Raw genomic sequence first — 22,043 nt, forward strand, 5'->3', positions numbered from 1 at the left:
TTGATCATAATAAAATGTAATTGAAAGAAGTAGTTGATTCATATCCTACAAAAGTGTCCTTTAATAAGGTTGATTTGTTGAATTGATAAGTAGTTGATTCATATCCCACAAGAGTGTGAGTTCAATTTTCGTTGTTGGCATTACAACCTCATTGATGGGTAATTTGATCATAATTACATATACTTTGTTTTTCCATTAAAGATTATAATTACATATCACCACATAAATTTTTTTAGAGAAAATTTTAAAAAAATAATATAACAAATTATAATTGAATGGAAATGTAAAATTATTTTTCACTTACATAAATTCTATATATTTTTTTAACCAAGCGATTAGATTCAAGTGATTAATGAGCTTCCTCTAGAATGAATCGTTCGAAAGAATCGGATTTCGATTCATGGTGAGAACAATATTGTGAGGAAATTTTCCTTACCTACAAGGTTGTGATTGTTTCATATTGCATTAGTTCTATCTTGCTTCCTAATTCTATTGTAGAAGTTATTCAAAAGATGATATTATGTTAAAGCGAACCAAGAGAAATAAATTGAATGGGTAGGCATGGAAAATTTCATGACTTGTAGGTGTTCAATCTAACAATGTTGGGAACAAAAGTTGTAAATTCTTAAGCAACCCAAATTCTATGATTTCTAGAGTTTTCAAAGAAAAATATTTTCGACGATGGAATATTGGGGGCTATTAGGCAATAGCTTAAGTTATGTTTGGCGTAGTATTCGGTTTTCTCAGATGGTGTTGAGAGAATGATAATATTGAAGAATTGGAATGACTCATCTTTTAGCGTCTATAATATGATAGTATAGGGATACAATATACTTGTGAGATTATGTAGAGATTTGATACTAGGGGCCTATGCAGTAAAAGTGCTTATAGTGTTTATGGTGAACATTTCTAAATAAAGATGATCTGAAAATTTCTGGTGAATGACTTAGGTTATGGAGTTTACCTTAACATTTTATAAATATTGTAGCTTGTTCCTTAATAATTTGTCCTAAAAGCGTCAGTTGGTTGTTGACAGAAATGCAATCGTGGCCAAATTTACACTCATCTATGATGGGCTTTGATGAACTTTTTTGCAAGTTTGGTGTCATTTTGATGATAATCAACTATTCAAATATCTTTATTTGCTATGATAGCTTGAAGCATTTCTTGAACTTTAGAATAGTAAAGATGAAATTGTGTGGATGACACTATTCTTCATGTTAGAGATCTTCTCCATTCATGGTTACCTTGCAGACACAAATATAAAGACACAAACAATGTTACACTTCGTTCATAAATTATCGTGAACCGCCTCCTATTGGTTTCTCTAAATTTAATATTTTATTTTTTTTAACAAATCACAATGGGATATATTAGAAAACCAACGCTTGTCCCCGTGACCTAAGCTCAGTTGGTAAGAACAATATATATTATATACAAGGTTTGAGGTTCGAACTCCGAACACCACAAAAAAAAAAAAAAAAACCAATGGCTTATCCCTCCAGCACAAGGTGTGCCAAAGAGAATAACCAATAATTACAACAGAGTTTCAAACAGTAATAATAACAGTTAGCCAGCACCCAAACATAAAATGAAAAGTAGCTTTATGTTCTCTACAAGCTGATAAGGAGTAGCTTCTTTAGCACGGAAAATTCTAGCATTCCTTTCCTTATCGATCACCCAAGAGCTTGCAAACCAAATTAAATTTATAAAAGAACAACGCGATTTTGCAAGAAATGATGAAGTAACAAACTGAGTAAAGTGGTCGACTATGGTTGAGGGCTCTGCTGAATGAACACCCAATCAAAGCCGAACGACCTGCCAAACCTGACCAAACACACCGCATAACAAAAAAAGATGGTCATCCGACTCTAGCAACCCGAAACCTGTAACACACAATTGAGCGTCCTGCTGAATTATCCCCCTTCAGAATAAATCCACCCTCGTAGACAATCTATTTCTAAAAAGATGTCAATCAAATATCGAGACCTTGAGAGGAACCTCTTTCCTCCAAAGGAAAGTTGTAGATGCTGCAGAGCCAGTAGGGATGGACTGAGACCCATCTATGAGAGTGTGGTAAGCCTCTCTAACTAAATAACCTACCATCGGATCACGTATCCAAATCCAGACATCATCAACATCAATATGCAACACCACATATAATAATAACAACCTACATTCTACTACCAACTCCTCCTCCCACACCCGTAAACTTCTCTCCACTTCCACGCCTCCCCCCTCGTCCCACCCCAAGTTAAATATTTGCGCCACCGTGTTGCATATTTATTTTCTGATAAATCAAATAACCGACAAAAACGAACCTGAAGAGGAACGTCGCCTACCTGTTAATATTTTATTAACAGAAAAGTTTATTAATAACCAAATCTCTGCGCAATATTCTTTGAAAAAAAGTCCCTATACAAGAATAACAGAGACAGCGAAACAGAAACATGTAATGATGATGGTGCATTATTCCCATATCAGTGTCTAGGCATAGAAATGTGGAAATGAGATTCTTCGGGTTGTTTTCTTAAGTTACATTCTCTTCGATGAATTATATAACTTGTGGTATGATGAACATCATATTTGAGCTTGATCGTAAACAAGTAATTGATATTTGATAATTTTCTTAATGTAAAACTTAATAGATCAGAATATGATTCTATTAGTGAGGGTTGTAGGGCCATTTTAGTGCTAACAGGAACTTACGATAGTTATTTTTGTTAGACGACAATCTAATAGTAGCACTGTCTTTGAAAAGGGTGTCTATCAGTTAACTTATCTTACAATGAAATAAGATAACTTGGTTAGAGTAAAAAATATGTGAATGAATTAAATATAACTTATTTTTTACTCTATCTCTTATAGTTCTTACAATGAAATAAGTTAACTTGGTTCGAGTAAAAATTATGTGAATGAATTAAATATTTATTTTGTATTGTTTAATTTTAATATTGCAAAATCTCAGGTAAACAAAACAAAACTTAAAATTCCTTTAATTTTGTTTTTTTAATAGAATTCCTTTAATTTGTTGTTGGTAGCTTTTAAAAGATCTCACTTTAGGCTTATAAACTTGTTGAATGGGCTTTGAGATGGATATATTATATAAAGAGGGATAACTTTTTTTTTTTTTTTTTAATAGACGAAATGACAAAGTCATTATAAACTCACACACAAGTGGAGGTATCGGAATTCGAACCCCAGTCATGGCATCCAGCCTAACAATTTCGACATTTTGCCAATTGAACTAGGACTTCTGAATATTTTTTTTTATTCTTAGAAAACAAAGAAACATACAACGATGTGTTTTTTTTTTTTAATATATATATATAATTTACATTAGTTATCTCTATTTGTTCCTTAACAATGCCCATAAAACATAAATTGGAATAACATTTTTTTCCCGCATTGATCATACCTATACAATTGGATCATAATCATATGATAATTATATCAGAGCTTGGTCTTATTCATGAGTAAGTGCTTTTTTTTTACGAAATTCATGAGTAAATGGTAAATATAATATTTTTGATAAATTACATTGGGACTTATAATTAAGCCTCAAATAATTACTGTATATTAGAAGACCTATCTAGAGTGGTCACCTAGAAATTAAAAGACACAATCTTGTAGTAATATTCCGTACACCATTGACTAGATAGAGTGGTCACATAGCTAGCCTCTTCCAATACGTGAACAAATGTGGGTGGGGTACTGACTTTGAAAAAAAATATCCTGCAGAGTATATGCCCTACAATATGTCATACTGATCATTTTGGACCCTGTTCTCTGCATGCCAGATATTCCTATTTATTTTTCACTTTGGTCCTTCTCTAATCTTCCCACATGCTTTCCTATTAATTTCCATTTGGTCCTTCCTCCACCAAGAAGGTAGTAGATAGATTTGTAGTGGTAGTTCTAGCTATACCCTTCTTAGCATTTCACATGTAAACCTAAATCGGAAAAAGAAAAATTAGTGTCATGTTTTTTTTCTTATGGAATGAGCAATTAAAAATTAAAGTACATATCCCCTATATATAAAGGCCTAATAAATATGTGTTTCTACCCTTCAAAGAAAAAAGTGTTTCTAAATTAAAGTATCCACTTAGTAATTTAGCTAGCAAAAGGAAAAAAGACCCATATGAAATTTAACTATACATAAGCCCTACAAATATAAATTTAAGAATTTTTTTTCTTCTTATGGAAGTAAATATTTTTTTGCTACTAAAAAAAATACTACCTATATTCTAAAAAAAAAATATATATATATATATATATATATATATAAATTAATTGATATTTTTATCTATAAGCAAAACTTATATTAAAGGGTACTTGAAACTCATTATAAAGCATGAATAATTAGTTCTTAAGAGGTACTAGAAACCCATTTTCAAAATGATATACTTAGTTCTTTAGCTAGCTAGTAGAAGAAAGTAAAAACCAATTTGAAATTTAATATATATATATATACCAAACTCAAAAGACAAAAAGAAAAAAACTAATTAGAAAAATATTAATATATTTTTTCTATGGAAATGGAAGGATCAAACATAAATGAAAATACAACCTATGTTAAATCTAATTACTTATTTAATTAGCATATATATATATATATATATATATATATATATATATATATATTTCCAAATTAAGAAATCTTTTTAGTACTTAAGCTTGCAAAAAGAAAAGAAAGAAAATACCAATATGAAGTATCGTTATCTTTTTGCAGCCATAGTGTTATGGTTCCTGCTTGGTTTCTCCATGTCAAACTGCAAAATGCAAATTTCAAACAACAAACAATAACAATCTAAAACTTTGATACATCTTTCTTAATCAAAAAATTAGTTTTGATCATAAAAACAACAACAATCACAATCTTAGTACTATTATATTATTTATGTTTCATCTTTTTGTATGATGCTGTTTAATGGCTAGTATCCTTGTACTCAAATTAGAATTAAACTTTTCCTTTTAATTATGACAAAAAATTCAAAATGCAAATATATATCAATGCCAACAAATACTTAGAATTATCTTAGGAGAAGGTCATAAATTATGATCATAATGCATTAATTTGAGATGAAAAATTAAAGAGGACACTTATCAACAAAAGAAAAAAGTTGTATTATTATGATTTATATAAAAATAAAAATAAAAATAAAAACAAGTGTGTTTGTGTGTCTAAACATATATATGATGATTTTCATCAAAAACAATAAATAAATAATTAAATATGATGATCAAACTATAATAACAAACTCCATTCTAGGTTTATCAAGAAAAAAAATTGCAGATATAAATATATGATCATTAATTGGAGTTAATAAAAAGGTGAGAAAGATGAGGTGATGACAGAAGTCTAGAGAGCACAAAGGAAATGAAATGCAATTAAGCTCCTCCTCCATGTTGTATATATATGTGTATGCATATCATCCTTAGTGCCCTCTATCTTCTGTCAACAACCTTACTTAACTAGCTAGTAGTTCCTCCCTCTCCCTCTTCATTTTCTCCAATATTCTCATATTAAATTTTTATACAAAAGATATGTATCTATAAAAAGAAGAAAAGTGCATAAGAAAATTAATTAATTAATTATAATATTAAATAGAAGAAGAGACTTAATTTATTATAAGAGAGAACAGAGAGTTGTGTGTATGGTGTTTTGAAGTGTTTGGTGTGTTTGTAACAAGCCAAGAGAACCTATTTATAGGAGAAAATGGAAAGGTGGAAGGGTGTATTTGAAACTAACAATGGGTGAAAAAGGTCATGAAATTATTCCACCAAGAGAAAATATAGTACAAATATTTCATTGGCCCTTTTTCCAATATGTACCCATATCAATTTTGTAACCGCTTTTCACGAGAGAAAATAATATCCTTTCAAAAAGTACACTGCCCTATAGCTTGGTAACTTCCTAACCCACATATCACACGTACTCCATGTAAAACCATGCATGCCAATTTGGTTACTCATGTGGCTCATACACATATATTGGAGGGTAATGTCTCTCCACCGTGGATAAAAAAATATGAGATTTTTAGTTTCTAAGTGGTTGAGGAGCATTACAAATTGGACCTCCACAAAATAGGTCAAAAGGTTAACCATTATTATCATCATTTTTAGTAAATATTTTAATTAAATGTTATATCTCCTTCCTTTTTTTTATTTATAATTTTAAAAGGGTAAATACCTCTTTTCGTCCCTGTAATATTAGTGAATTCTGATTTTAGTCCTTTAAAAAAATTTAGATTTTGTCCCTGTAATTTCATATTGTTCCACTTTTGGTCCCTCCTTTTATCACGTCAGCAGAATCTGCATAAATTACGTCCCTGTAATTTCAGATTCTCCCACTTTTGATCACTGTAATTTCAAATTCCTCCACTTTTGGTCCCTCATTTTACGTGCCATGTATGTAGATTCTGCTGACGTGGTGGAATAAGAGACAAAAAGTGGAAGAATCTAAAATTACAGGGACAAAATCTAAATATTTTTTTTTTACAAGAACTAAAATCGAAATTCGCTAATATTAGAGGGACGAAACCATTTTAAAATCCACAAATCTTAATAAAGTTGGGTAAGAGTCCACTTTTTGACCATCTTTTTTATATCCATATTAGAATGTGCTCTATCATTAGGGAGGGGAGACCGAAAGCCCGCCCACATCAAGTAAGATCAACTACATAAGTGAGAGTGATGATTTTATGGGTTCTCTCATTTATAAAGTGTTTGCCTAAACACCTTTGATTCAGAAGACTTTCGATACAGGGAGCCGATCGAACCCTTCGTCAAACCTTAGATCTGATACCACTGTTGGGTCACGAGGGGAGCCTTGGGGACCACCCACATTAGGCAAGAGCAACCACATAAGTAAGAGAGACACCACATTTTTACCCATAACCTTAAGACAACGGTTTATGGTCATCTTACTTATAAAGTGTTCATCCTCCACTTTTTCAACCGATGTAGGACTTCTAACTCACTTGCTACACAACAAAATGTCCCATTTGTTGAAGTCATAATGTGAGTCAATTAATCACCAATTATGACGAACCGACGTCTTTCCTTGGTATTGATAATAACTTTAGAGAACTTTTAACACTCTCTTTCTAAGTTCTAAAGTGTGAGTCTATTCACATGAGTCTTTCCACTTCATATGAGCTCCATTTTCAAAGTGTGAGATTCATATGAGTTTTACCTTATAAAAGAATGAGTATCAGAGAGAATTGAAATGAGTGTTCATAGCACTCCTCGTTGAAATAAATTGCCTCTACTAACTCAAGTTGTTAATCCACCACTATTCCCGTATATGTGTAAAAATATTTTACTATTTAAACCCCCTAAATTCTTAATACTCACGTGGTGTGGTTATTATAAAGGCACTAATGTGTGATCTATTCACAAATTGTACAATGCAAGTGGTTGTAGTGTACTACAGGGTCCATATCATACATTTATGCAAGAGTAGTAGTTATTGATATTGATATGCACCCATGTGCAATGGGATTGCTGTAAATCTTGTGTGAGATCATCATCAAATATCACACAATTTTTTCCTTCTAACTTAGCAATCCAGATGCCATATATAATGATCGAGTTGTTGTGATTTTCTTCCATCTCATTCACTTACCATGAGTGGTCTGTGAGCCCCACAAATTTTGAAAATACAAACCAGTTTTTTATGTAGGACCTTAGGCAAGTGAAGCTGTCTAGTGGTTTAAGACTTATTTTTGAACATGTAATAAAGTTATAATATATGGTGACAAATAAATCTTTATCTCATGTCTATGTATATATATATACTTTTTTTTTTCCTTCTAGACTTGGATGGCTAGGATGTGTCAATTGATTTTACCTATTTAGAGGTATATGGCTCTTTAAAGAACCTAACCACACAAATGTTGAAACGTTGTGATGATGATATGTACTCATGCATAGTTAGGAAGTCACAATCAACAAGCAGGCTAAAAGGATTGGTAAATATTGAGGGTATTGCTAGCTGTAGGGATGTTTTTCTCTTCATGTCCCTTCAATTTGTGTCCATATATTGTAAGGATAAAGATTGTATCACATTTTAGTTGAGGGATGTGATGTGAGAGTTGGAGAAAAGAAAAGAGAGAAATATAGAAGGACTTAATTAGGACAAGACTATAGTGTGAGATAATTAATTATTCTTGGAATATTAATACATATCAAACTTTTTTTAATGATATAAATAAATGTTAATCATCTAGCAATAAAGTATTCAGAGAGTCGTTGACATGACTCTTTTTAAAATAACACGAGTTTGATTCTTATATGTCATCCATTTGAGAGTCAATCCAACACTCGTTGTTGACACAAATTAGTCCCATAGCATGCATGTCTAATGATTCTAAGTTGTGATGATATCTTAGAACATTTAATAGAAGTCAAATATCCTAATTATGACGCGATTACTTCATATTTGAACATCAATAAGGTGATTCACACTTTTTTGAAGCTATAATGTTTACACTCGTTAATGAGTATGGGTTGGATGAAAAATCAAGACGAAATATGTGTTATAAAGATAAATATGATAATCTCATAGTTGGTTGTGAAAATTCAACTCTTTTTGACACATGATTTAGGAATGTCAACAAGGCAGGGCAAGAGTATTTTTCTACCCTCTTTCCCGTCATTTAAAATGTTTCTCATTCTTGTAGACCCTATTACCCGCCACAAAGAGTACTCTCTCCCCATCTTCATTTTCACGGTTTCCCTTAGTTTCTACGGAGCCCCATCAACATTAAAAATATCAAATTTATATTATTTTTAAATGACTTAGAAGTAAAAAAAATTAAATTTAAATCATGAAATAAATAAAAAATTAAGACATTGTTTTGAGTCAAGTAACAACAATAAGCATAAGCAGGGGTGTTTTTACCGCCCAACTAGCCTTGGCACACGCCCGGGCTCAACCGATACTTTCTTTGTATAGCTACAAGAAATTTGCAAAAAAAATTGACCTATAGTGACAACCAAAATCCGTCACTATAGGGCAAATTTCTGTAGCTAAATCTGTCTGTCGTTGCTAAATGGATGTCACTACATGTTTTCCACATTTACCTATGCAAAAAAAACTTAGGTAATTATAAGAAAATCATTTTAAAATACATTATGGACCTCTACCTACGGTTCGACTGTCACTAAAACTTATCATTGTTTTTTTTATATATATATATTTTCTATTCTACTATAAATTCTAAATATGAATAATTCATAAAATTATCACTAAAATTAATTTAATCAATATCATTGGAATTTTAAATCGATTACTATAATCAATTTTTAGAATAAATTGTTGAAGTGACTTAATTAGAATAATTCTCCCTAACTATGAACTATTATACCATTCACTCAAACCAATACTCAATACTTACATAAATCAAAATCTATATATATATATACTCCATTGAGTGGGAGATAATCAAGTCACTTGATGATGTTGATATTATTCGAACATTCATCGAAAGAGGTCTCGGAAAGGACATTTACCTCCTAATTTTATTTAACACACAAGTATGTTTCATCTCTCTTATTTCAAATTGTACTTTTATCGACAAAATGACGAGCCTCTTTTTATTTTGATTTATGACTATTTATATATTATGTCGCATGTGAATTTGCGATCAAAACTTTGCCCAAACTCGATAAAATTCCTAGCTCCGCCACTAAGCATAAGATATATACAAGATTTATACAATTATTGAGTGAAATTAAAGTACAAATAGATATAACATATAAAAGACTTGAATATACACACAACCACATAATAGGTGGATGCAAGGGGTAAAATCTCTTCCTCATCCCCATCCACGTGGGAAAAAATTCCTCGCCTTCGGAAATCCCAAATGTGGCGGTTCTCACTGGAACCCCCGCTAACGGTATAAACTGTCATGTCTATATGATTTCTCCATAGTAGTTTAGTACTCAATAATTGGTGCTTGTCTTGAGAAATATATTTGTGAATTTTTTTGTGACAATTTTCTTTTTTATATTATTTTTTACTTTATCCCTTTATTGCTTTAGTTTTCGTGTCAATATCTACTTTTTCTTTGTAAATATATGGTTATTCCATAAGTTATCAATCAAATGGTTGTTCAAATAACATATCTTTTAAATCTACAACAATGATATTTGAACATCGTACCTTTTCATACACATATTTAACACCTTATTTTATTTATATTTTTTTGTTCTATCATATTATCATCTAGAGAAATGATATTTGTACAACTACTTTATTACAATTTTTTAACAACTTACTCTCTCATACTCATATTATATTCTTATTCTCTCTCTTTCTTTTTCTCTCTCCATTGTTTTGGACCAATAAGAAGAGAAAAAATGAAAGTTGTCATCAAAGTTGTCCCAAATAGTTGTACATATATCACTACTCTATCATCTATAATCACATCACTCATTTTTTGTCTCTTTTTCAAGATGTATACACCACATAGAGTTGTACACTAATTCTTTTTCTTTTCTCATTTTTCTTTCGAGAAATGTTATCTTGACAACCTTTTGGCTGTCAAACATATATTTATACTGGATAAATACTATTTCATTTTTTAATTACTTATTTTCTCTTTCTTATAATCACATCATTAGTTATAAATTGTGTATTTTTATATCGGTTAGTTGTTCTTTTGGATGTTCAAATAACATTGTGCTTTTCTTTCCATGTTATTCCTTTCTAGATTTACTCTTCACTTATTTAAATGTTTTGTATTAAAGTATAAGAGATAAAGTATATTTTTTTTTACAAATATAAGAGATTAAATTGTTAAGTCTAAGATTTCTTTAATTAATTGTTAATACTTAGTTTTATACTGGTTTCACTTTTTCCTTTTAGTTAGATTATTAGTTAGTTTATTAGAAGTTAGCTTGCCCATTCCTTGCACTCATAGAAAAGAAGAGAGCATGACTTAATTCACAAAACTCTAGGGTTTTCTGAGTTTACATTTTCTGTTATCTTGAGTTTTGCTACAGAAACTATTTTGAACTAAAAAGGTGATAACTTCTCTATTGTAGTGTTTAATTTGTTGGATACAGTTCATAATTAGCACCAAAATATTTGACATCACATCAATTTTTTATATGTAATTATTAATTGGTAATTAAATTTAATTTTTGAGTTAATTTTATCTTATCTTATTCATATTAATATCCAATATTTTTATAGATTTCAGATATCACTTCTAAAAGAAATCTTGGATGTAACTACACATTTGGATTCCGAACTGAGCATGTGTATGTCTGTGAATTGTGATGTGTTGACCCCATCATGTATTTTGTTGATCCATGGGAGTTATTATTAATTTTATCCAAGAATGTAGAAGATATGCAAAATAAGTCCTTTAAAAAAAGGAAGGAACTATAATTAGGGACCACAATGATTGCATTGAGCAGACAATGTATGCAATTAGTTAAATCAAATCCCTAAAAAAAAAATTAGTTAAATCAATGGCTTTCAAATTGGAGTATTTGATTCGTATAATTCTCTATATAATAAAGGGTTTGTCTAACATGTGCAACATTACACATGTTAAAACAACTAATAGTAGTAACTTTTTCTTGAAAAACAACAATTATTTATTCAAAAGTTTTATATTTAATATCAAATGTACAAGTTTCAATACAAAATTTCTATTTTAAACTTCTTAACATATGATAGAAAAACCTATAAAAATAATGTTTCATGAACTTTAACAAAGTTTAACACAACATTCTCTAATCGGAAGTTTAATAAAGTTGTGTTTCAATACAAAAAGATGACGTACACAACATTTTCTTTTGGTACAAAGTTTAACACAACTTTAACAATACATAGAAGTATGTCGGATTGCCCTTAAACAACTTCAAAAATATTTCATGAACACCCATTTAATCCAAAATATAGATAATTTAATTGAGTGAATGGCTAATTCAATTCAAGAAAATTGTGATTTATTTATGTAGTTGAGTTAACCACAACAAAAATTGTGATTCTAAAATCTAGTTACTTGGGAATCAAACTCTAAAGTGACTCTGGATTTGATTGAAGATGTTCATAATTTTAATCTTCATCCTCGTAGGACTATTCCCATACCATGAGAGAAGACAATAAAGGTGTTGATTGACTACAGGCATGGCACTGGGGCGGAGCGGGGACGGTTTTTACCTACCCCATCCCCAAACCCAATTCCCTGATAAAACCCCGTTCCCCGCCCCGTACCCCGACGGGGATGAATAATTGAACCCAAACCCCATCCCAAATGGGTTCGGGTATCCTCGCCCCGCCCCCATACCCGCAGTGGATTCAGATTTTTAATAAATATAATCCCTTGACCAAAACTAGAACATATATCATGAACCCAAAATTCATCTGAACATACAATAAAATTATTTCAAATAAAGTAATGTAGCGACCATATAACTCGTAATCCAAATTATCAAAACCAATATCAAATTTATCAAAACCAAATAATATAGTACTAGTAGATAAGAGTATTCCAAACTACCATCAAAACAACCACATAACCAAACCAATATTCCAAAACTACATCATTGTTCATTGAAATTGCTAACACAAGTAGATAAAAATCATTGTTCATTGAAATCGGGGTGGGTTCGGGGACGGGTTCGGGGTGGGTACATGTTTCCCCATTACCCGCCCCACCCCCATCCTTTAAAATCGGGGAAAACCCAAACCCAAACCCAAACCCAGTCAAAGCGGATTTTCCCCGTCAAAATCGGGACGGGTTCGGGTGGGTACCCGCGGGTACGGGTTCTGTTGCCATGCCTAATTGACTAGTTAAGTTTGAGACTACAAATTTTGATCCATTGACTACATTGACTATTTGGACTTCTCTCCACAACAATGAGTTCTCACTATTAGTCGACTCCTCTAGATCTTTAGGCAATAAGTTGCTTAGTTTGTTTGTCTTTCCTTTTTCCATTGATAGAAAAAAAAAAAAAAAAAAAAACCACAACATTGGTTGTGAATTGGAATTAATCATCTTCTTAACTGAATTAACCACATTTTTTAAAGTAATTAACCATGTGTCAAGTCACCAAACAAAAGTGGATGTCCATGTATCATTACAGAAACAACTTAATGGATCAATTGAGCAATTAGAAAAATAATAATTTATTACTTCCGTCCCATAATATAGTGCGGCAGAAAAACAATATCCGTATAGAATCATCCAATTCGAATTTTCTATGTGAATGTGTAAATAAAATCCCTTATATGAGTGATTAGTCTCGTATTGACTATAAATAATCAAATGTTGGATATATATTGCTGTGACTCATATAGTTAAAGGGCTAAGGTTTTGGTTAGAGACGTGCCTATCTCTTGATGGTCCTGGATTATTGGCTCGTTGTTGCTCTCGACGCTCGCCAACAAATAGTATCAACGTCGCGTCTGTCTTTGTGTGTTAGTGAGATATTGAGAATGGCTTTTGGGGAGTAATTAAGAGGGCTACTCCATGTATCTACTATAAATGATACAAGTTTTCATTATACTTTTTTTTTAATCAAAAGGAAGATTATATGAAATAAAAATAAAGAAATGCAAAGACTAAGGGAACATTATACCTGACTTAGGTAAAACTTAAATAGAGATGCAACGATATAAATCAGATCTGGTGGTTCAACCCTAATCTCTTTTTAAAAAATTCACTGATCACGGACGCAGTCCAACAAACCCGCTTATGAGTCCGAAACCAAGTTTAAAAAAATATATAAAAAGTGAACATTTATGATATTAATTAGGGTTTAAGTTTGGCGAATGGATCGACCGCCAACACGGTAACAAAATTCAAGTGTCAACTACTCCCTACAAATACATCAAACATAAAAGCTCTTTCGAGCATCCAATACCCAAGTGTAAGTAGACAAGAAGATAAAAACCTAAAAATCTCAACATATCTACAAACATTAGAGAGTCAAAATAGTCAGGCTACCAAACACAACAAATTTCAACCATACATGTGAGGATTCAGATCATGAATAAAAAACGTTAATTAGTAACCAACCCCTTTTATGTTAACAGAACCACCATACCCAGAGGGGGCCTTCCCTTTTTGGGTAAGTGCTTGTACTTAATTTCATGAATGAGTTAAATAATTTTGGATTTACGAAAAGATACAATAATATTATTTTTTAAATATTCATGAAAATAATACAATTATACTCATTTCTTTAGATGTTGGGCAGACATCACACACAGAGGGCACATAAATTCTGGGAAAAATGTCTCCTAGTGTTCCGGACTTGTGCTTCGGTACATTGTCTCATACTTGGCACGTTTTGACAATAATTATTTTTTGACAAATATAAAATATAATTCTTTTGTTCGTCTAATATTCTCTTCGCATATTTTTAACTGTCGTTTTTGATAATTTAATAATATAATTTATCAATTATACTTTTTTCAATTAATTTTTACCAATGAATTTTTAATAAAACTAATCAATGTTATGTTTATGGAAGTTTGTTTTTTCAACAAATTTTGTTACCTGCTGGATCCATGGAAATACAGTATATATCTGATAAAAAAAATAGAAGATCAATGAAATTGCTAAAAATTTCAATTGCGAAATAGGAAAACTATTCTGATGAAAAAATAAATAAAAGACACTCAACTACATGTTTGTTTGTTAATGGTGAAATTTAAATATTCAAATATGTCACACTTTGATTGTTTACTATAGTGGTAAGAGTTCACACATTTTAAATATGAACAAGTGGGATGTCTGAGATTCGAACTCTGACCCCTATATATCCCTATCAATTGAGTTAAGTTTACGATGGATACTTTTTTGAAATTTTATTAATTTAAAAACAAATCTAATCGGAACTAAATCTAGCTACTTCTCGAGATATGGCTTTACTTAGGAAAAGGAAAATATTTATCAATCATGCTCATGCGTGACAGAGAAGGAAGGGTGCTTGCTATGCAACATGCCTGGAAGCATGGAGAAGAAATTAAGAACAATCTTCTGTTTCATCTAAACAGTTCCATAAACAAATGGATATTTTTTAATTAATGTCACTTTAGCTAAAAAAAATTGTTTCAAAATAAATATTACTTTACATTTTCAATACAACTTTAATTTTTTCTCTCAACTTTATTCTCAATAAAATACTCAAACTTTTCTTATCCCTTTACCAAGCTACTTTTCATCTAAACAGTTTCCATAAGGTATTTTCAGTGTAAGTTCGAACAAAAAATACCCTCCTTGCTTTATACTCATTCTGTTTCATAATGAGTGTCACTTTAGCTAAAAAATTTGTTTCAAAATAAATGTCACTTTATATTTTCAATACAACTTTAATTTTTTTCTCTCAACTTTACCCTCAATAAATACTCAAACTTTTCTCTCAAACAATTTTCAATGCAACTTTAAATTTGTTTTTTTCTTGGACACTTTAGTAAAAGTGTTATATCTAATGATTATTTCATTTCATTCATTAATTTGTGTGCAATTATCTAAAACGACACTCATTTTAAAACGGAGGAAGTATTATTTTTTGGTAGATAGATAAATGACAATATCCATCGATAATTCACGTAAATAGAGGAGTCGGGGTCAAACTCTCTATTTTATATTTAATGTAATTATTTAAACAAATGGATAAGTATATGGATTTTATGATAAAATTAACTCTATTTACTACCTAAGTGCGATTTGTAAAATGACATGAATCTCTTGTAGTTTAATGAATGTCTTGGTTTGATCCCAAACTTTGACATACAATATTAAATCATTTAATGAAGATTGTTGGTCATTTGAGTTACACAAGGTTCGAAGGACGAGCTGCACTAATTCACGTGGATTAAAGTTTTATTAATGTAATTAGTAAATCAATATGATGTTGAAAAATTAATAACATAACTCTCTACTTAAATAAGAATTTGAGTTTTTTTTTTTGTCGAAAGAGATGATTAAAAAAAAAAAAGTTGTCCATTTGAAAGACACACCAAATCCATATAAAAAAAAATCCTCATTAACAAATCTAACCTACTCACTCCGGTCTTATTTATAAGAAAAATTTGATTTTTTATATTTATTGAGTAATTGATGTATCTTGTCTAAAATATAGACCAAATACATCATTTATGCAATGAATCAGAAAAGTCAAATGTTTCTTATAAATAGAACCGAAGTATATATTAGAGCAACCATTGAAAATCCAAGACCATAATTGCCTCGATTACAAAATAAATAAATGAAAATTGCTCTTCTTCCAACAAGAATTGCTCATTCCCGCATGAACTTCCCAAAATTCTTAAATGTGACTTAACTCACGTAAGTGTATAACCTACATGACTTATGTCATGTTGGACTATACACCTACATAACTTAAATCACGTTGAATCATGTTTCGAACATTAACGTAAGTTAACTCACGTTGATTTAGTCATTAAAGTTTTTAGTATATTTACTCATAAAAACATTGGATGTCTTTGATATCTATCGACAGAGAGTGAAACACTAAGTATTGGTACAACTAACTTCGGAACAAGTACCTATTAAAATCAAGGATAAAACAAAATCTGGTGTCTCACTATATACATTTGAAAATTGAACATATGAATATAATTAAAACATTGGTTTTGTTAACAAATGCTTTTAGGATATTCTTTGAGAATACTAAAAAAAATAAATTATTTTATAAAAAAGTTAAAATATTTAAATTTCTGATGTATTGATTACATAAATTTTAAAAAAAATTATTATTTAAAAATTTTAAAGAATATTTCAAAAACACCGGTTAATATTTCTCTTAAAACATTGGTTGCCTAGAATGTGTTAGTACCTAACTACCATGGAGGAAAAGATCATATAGATGATTCACCAGGTGTTGACAACTAGTGAGAAGCAATGAATAATGTTATTTGTAGGTAGGGATTCACCATGTGAGAAAAACATACAATTTTTTTTTATGAGTACGCCAATGTAAGTTAATTTACGTTGATGTTCGAATGTGATTCAAAGTGACTTAAGTCACGTAGCTGTATAGTTCAACGTGATTTAAGTCACATAAATTAGATACCTACGTGAGTTAAGTTACGTGTTGGTATTTTGGAAAGTTCAGGTGAGAGTGAACAATTTTTATTGGGAGAAGAGCAATTTTCTAAATAAATTAGGTAATTTTTTTTTTTTTTTACGAACAACTAAATGAATTGAAATATAAAAAAATAAGAGGAAATTAAGTTTATGAAAAAGAGTAGGACTTTTCTAATCACACCCGATAAATATCAATTGCATCCAAAATTTAATTAAAACTTAATCATAATGCAAAAATTGCCCTCATTCAAAAAACTTTTTTTTCCATCTTTCACCATAAATCTTCACCTCTTTTTTAATTGTGCTAACTTTCGGGTTCGTAGGGTAAGGTAGTCCTAGTAATACAGAGTCCGACCGCGAGGTAGTATAGTCTGAACAAGAATAGTTTTATCTAAGAATCGAACTCGGATTCTCTCGGACGATTCGTGCTTTGGTGATACGCATTAACCACTTGAATCAAAGATTAAAGATTAAAGATTGAACGATAAGGTCTTTTTTAACCTATTATGTAAGTGAATTTCTGTATTTCAGTGAATGATTTTGTTTGTTCTCATTTTTTTGTTCATCTTGTTTTACATCTGCGATGGTATATACTGTTGAAATTCTAATTCAGGATTGTACTTAACTATAATAACGTATGTTTATGTACCTTGCAAAATCGGTTTTTAGACAATAGTTTTGGTGATAAGTAAATATACCAATATAGAAGATTGTAAATACTTGCCCGTCACTATTATAAACAAAATTTCACTTTTTAGATAGATTGAATAATGGACCATCAATATATTCCTAAGGACCTAAAAGCCTTATGGAAAGACTCAGGCCTCCTCCAAAAGGACCCCTGAAGCCTAGGCACCCTTCCTAGAGTGCCGCCTCAATCAGCTTCTAGAAGCACCTAGAACCGGATGAGAGACCTAAAGCGCTTGGGGTTTAAATCACGCTAAAACAAGCTCACAAATGTCTATAAATACCATCCTTGAGATCATTCTTAAGGTATCACATAAACAGTCCAACCTTACATACAATTATTGTGCTGACTGCAAGTACAAATAACTAATGTAATCAAATACATTTTTTTTTTTTGCTACAATACATTAATTATAATAAAAGGTGAAAGACCATTGCTCAAAAGAACTTAGTGGTGAATAAAGAAGATGGAGACCTAATTTATCCCCAACACCTGTCAGTACCCCATACCACCATTCTGCATTATGCCTTAGTAGACCCACTTCATTGACTGGGAGTGAGAATCATAGATAATACTATTGAAACTGCCACATAATGTGGACACTCTTGGTCTGCCATTGGTTAAAGAATGTGTATATTTACAACCTTTTGGACTTTCCTTTTTGGGCTCAAGTCTATTCTTCTTGTGTGTAGTCAGTTCTAACTTGATTATTGCACATTTATTTTGGGTACCACATACCAACTTGGTTGGCCAATATAAGGATCACTCTTGAAAAAGTGTGAGAGGAATCAATATTATTAATCAAAATTTAACCAAACAGCATCAACATTATTGATGCAAATATCTTTATGGCTTTTGATGAGTTTTTGAATTATGATTGGTATCTTTGAAAAAAAAATCTAAAAAAGTTTATCATTGATAGGTTTTAGACTAAGGACTTGTGAATTGGGATGTAAATTTGAAGTGGCATTCAGAATAAACTTTTCAAGGATAATATATTATAGTATATAGTAGAATATATGCATGTGCAATGTAGAGAAAGGACACAAAACGAATGACGGAAAGAGAGGTGAATAATGAGAAGATCATGGTAATGAAAGATTATTCTTTTAGAGTTTAAGCTCATTTTGGCATGAAAGATTATTCTTTTAGAGTTTAAGCTCATTTTGGCAAGTATTAGACACATATACTAATTATGTGATCCAAACTGAAATTTTGGCGCTTGCTGGACAGATGTCTTACCTGATGTTCTGGACATCAGGTTCAACAAGAATGATGTCCTCGACAATATGTACGACAATGCAGCACAATAAATAATAAACAACAATTAAAGTAAAGTGCGATAAAGAAATAACACATGAGATTTGGTAATCTCATTTGGTGCAACGTCACCTACATTTGGAGGCATTCATGTCAACAAAGAAAATTCACTCTTATAGTACTGGTTTGTAGTCTTATGTGAACTAACCTTGTTCACTGCCTTGACATCTAATAACTACCAGTGTATATCTATCTAAGACTCCCCCTAGATATGAGATCTCATCTCACTTTCTCTCAACCAGTATCCCCGGTGATCGGCTGAATCACATTTACAATCTAACTAAGAGAACAACTCCAATAAACAAAATCAACTCTTGCAAGATGCACTTGAACGGTTTACAAATAACAAAATACAACTCAACTAAAACAAATAAGCTCTTTGCATCAAAGCAACACATAGAGAGGTATACAAATAACAAAGACAAGACATGAAACCTTAAGACTCTTTCTCAATATGACGACTCACAAGGGTTCGAGTCTTCTTTTATATAGTCAGAGAATGCATGGGCTTTTCTTCAGGGGCTAAACAATTCAGCTGACCAAAACGTATATTCGGTCTTCACAATCTTCTAGGAGCAAAATATATTATTTCCTAAAATGTTTAGGACATTAAGCTTCTAGAAACACACGTCTCTTGGAGCACAAGATACGTGAATCAAATCTTCAATGATCTCACACGAAAACACACAATCATCCGAGAATGCGAAATAAAGTACTTCATCATAAACTAAGATGTCGTACTTACATGTCGAGGACATCTGATACAACATTTTGCTAAAATTCTTGTTTTAACAAAATACAACCAACCCATAAAAAACCCAACACAAACCATCAATTTAAAATCAGACGATTCACAATTTCTGGTATATCAAGTTAAAATAAACAAAGTAGAAGCGTGAGTTATCCAATTTTGATTTGATGGTAAAAAAAATGTTAAATAATTGATTATCTAAAGGTATGAAATCAAAATTCTTCATTTATTTTGTAGAACCAATAAAACCAAATATTGGGAACTAGTATCTCACGTGCCCACACAAAATATGAAGCTTGCAAATTGGAAATGGTCAAAACACTATACAAATTTCTAACAAATGACCACACATACTCAACTTCACCGCCATTGAAACTATTAACCGTTGAAACTAACATGAGAAGAATTGTGATTTTTTATCAAAGGAAATATAAGCTCTAAGAATATAATAAAAATAATAATAATATGTAGTAAATTATTTTTTACTATCCGGTGTATTTTAGTAGTATTTTTAATTAAGATTTGCTACTAACACCTTTCGGAGTAAAATAATGGTAGTGTCTTATAGAACTTCTTGGATTTTCCCGAGAAAAGAAAATTAAAAGGAAAATATTTCACATCTAAATTTGTGTAATTCTTGAACAAAAAGAAAATTAAAAGAGAAAATGAAACAAAGAAAAAAGAGGTGGATAGGAAAGAACAAAACTAGAGTTAGGATCTCTTCAAGATGGATGTCATGACTCTAGTAAGTAGTATCATGTTGACTGGGCCGGAGCCATAAATTAAACTTTTGGGGGACCAGGTTTTAAAGTATAATTTAATAAGGAAAAATAAATTTTCAAATGCATAACATATACAAAAAAACTATAAGATATAATTAAAGTTAATATATATTCAAAATTTTAAAGAAATTTCAAGATATAAGAAAGATGAGGACTTCGAGGCTTTTTAAAAAATGACGGGACTAATTTTTTTTTTGGATAGTGGATAAATAAAATATTAAAAATGAATACAAGCATATGAGAATGAATTGACAATGTAATAGTGAGTAGTGAATCGTTGGGCGGTCGCAGAGAGCGCACAAACATAATCGCATGTAATGAATCAAAATTCTTAGCATAATAACAACAAGAAATCATAAATTGAAATTCTAGTTAAAGATTTAAATTCATCTGTAAATTGTAGACAAAACTTCGCTTTCTTTTTTCCTGTTAAGGATTATATATAGTTAATAATTAGTATAATTAAGCCTAAAAGTTCAAGTGTTTATAGTTCACAAAAAACAAACAGAGAGACAAAAAAAAGTATAATAACATATATTAGTATTAAAAAAATTATAAAAATTTAGAGGACTCTGGTCTATTGCTGGTCCCCCTTCTAACTCCGTACCTGCATTGTAAGTTGAGAAGCATGTTAAAATACAAAAAAGGAAAAATAAAATTATTAAAAAGATTGAATTGATAGTATGATAAATAGTTGATATAATAATAAGCGTAATAAGATTCACCTTACTGATACATACAACCAACTTTTGATTAATCATCATAACAAACTTCTAATACGTTTAAACATAACAAACTTCTATACTTAAATCAATATTAAACTAATTCTAATTAATATCCCAGAGGCCAGAACTAAGGGAAATGAATCTCCCAAATGTTTTTGGTCATGGCCCAGGTGCTGGTGGAGTATTTTCTTATATGGTATGTGTCACGGTATGGTAAATAACCTATGATATGACAATGTAGCTGTTAGCTAAGACAACTTATATGGTATGTGTCACGGTGTTTACGTATTTTCTTTCGAATTTTGCTCTTCATCCAGCACATTTCGCTCGCACTTTGCAGCCATGCCCAAAATAGCGTTGCGCACGTTAAGTGATGCAAGTGTAAACTAGTGCGCACGTTAAGTGGCGCAAAGTGACTACTTTTTTTTTTATTTATTCTAAAATATTTTATTTACTTTATTCTAAATTATTTATTTGGTCACTTTATTCTAATTTATTTATGCACTTAAAATAAATTCGATTTTATACTAATTCAATTTTCATTCTAATTTATTTATTCATTAAATACAAAATTAGAAAATAAATTCGATTTTATTTATTCAATATTTAATCATTCAATACATAAACATAAACATAAAATAAATGGGAAAATAAATACAAATAAAAAGCAAAATTAATAAATATAACTCT

General features: G+C 30.7%; 1 long non-coding RNA gene across 1 annotated transcript; it reads right to left on the reverse strand.

The window, feature by feature from the left end:
* Nucleotides 1-3,499: 3,499 nt before the first annotated feature.
* Nucleotides 3,500-5,689, reverse strand: LOC112422570 (uncharacterized). The gene is made up of 2 exons (XR_003012993.2): nt 4,704-5,689; nt 3,500-3,953 (listed from the first exon to the last, which is right to left on the reverse strand). It is a non-coding gene; the product is annotated as an uncharacterized lncRNA (long non-coding RNA).
* Between the last annotated feature and the right edge of the window lie 16,354 nt (nt 5,690-22,043).

The sequence above is a fragment of the Medicago truncatula genome, chromosome 6 (genome assembly GCF_003473485.1).
Source record: "Medicago truncatula cultivar Jemalong A17 chromosome 6, MtrunA17r5.0-ANR, whole genome shotgun sequence".
NCBI classification, from domain to species: Eukaryota; Viridiplantae; Streptophyta; class Magnoliopsida; order Fabales; family Fabaceae; genus Medicago; species Medicago truncatula.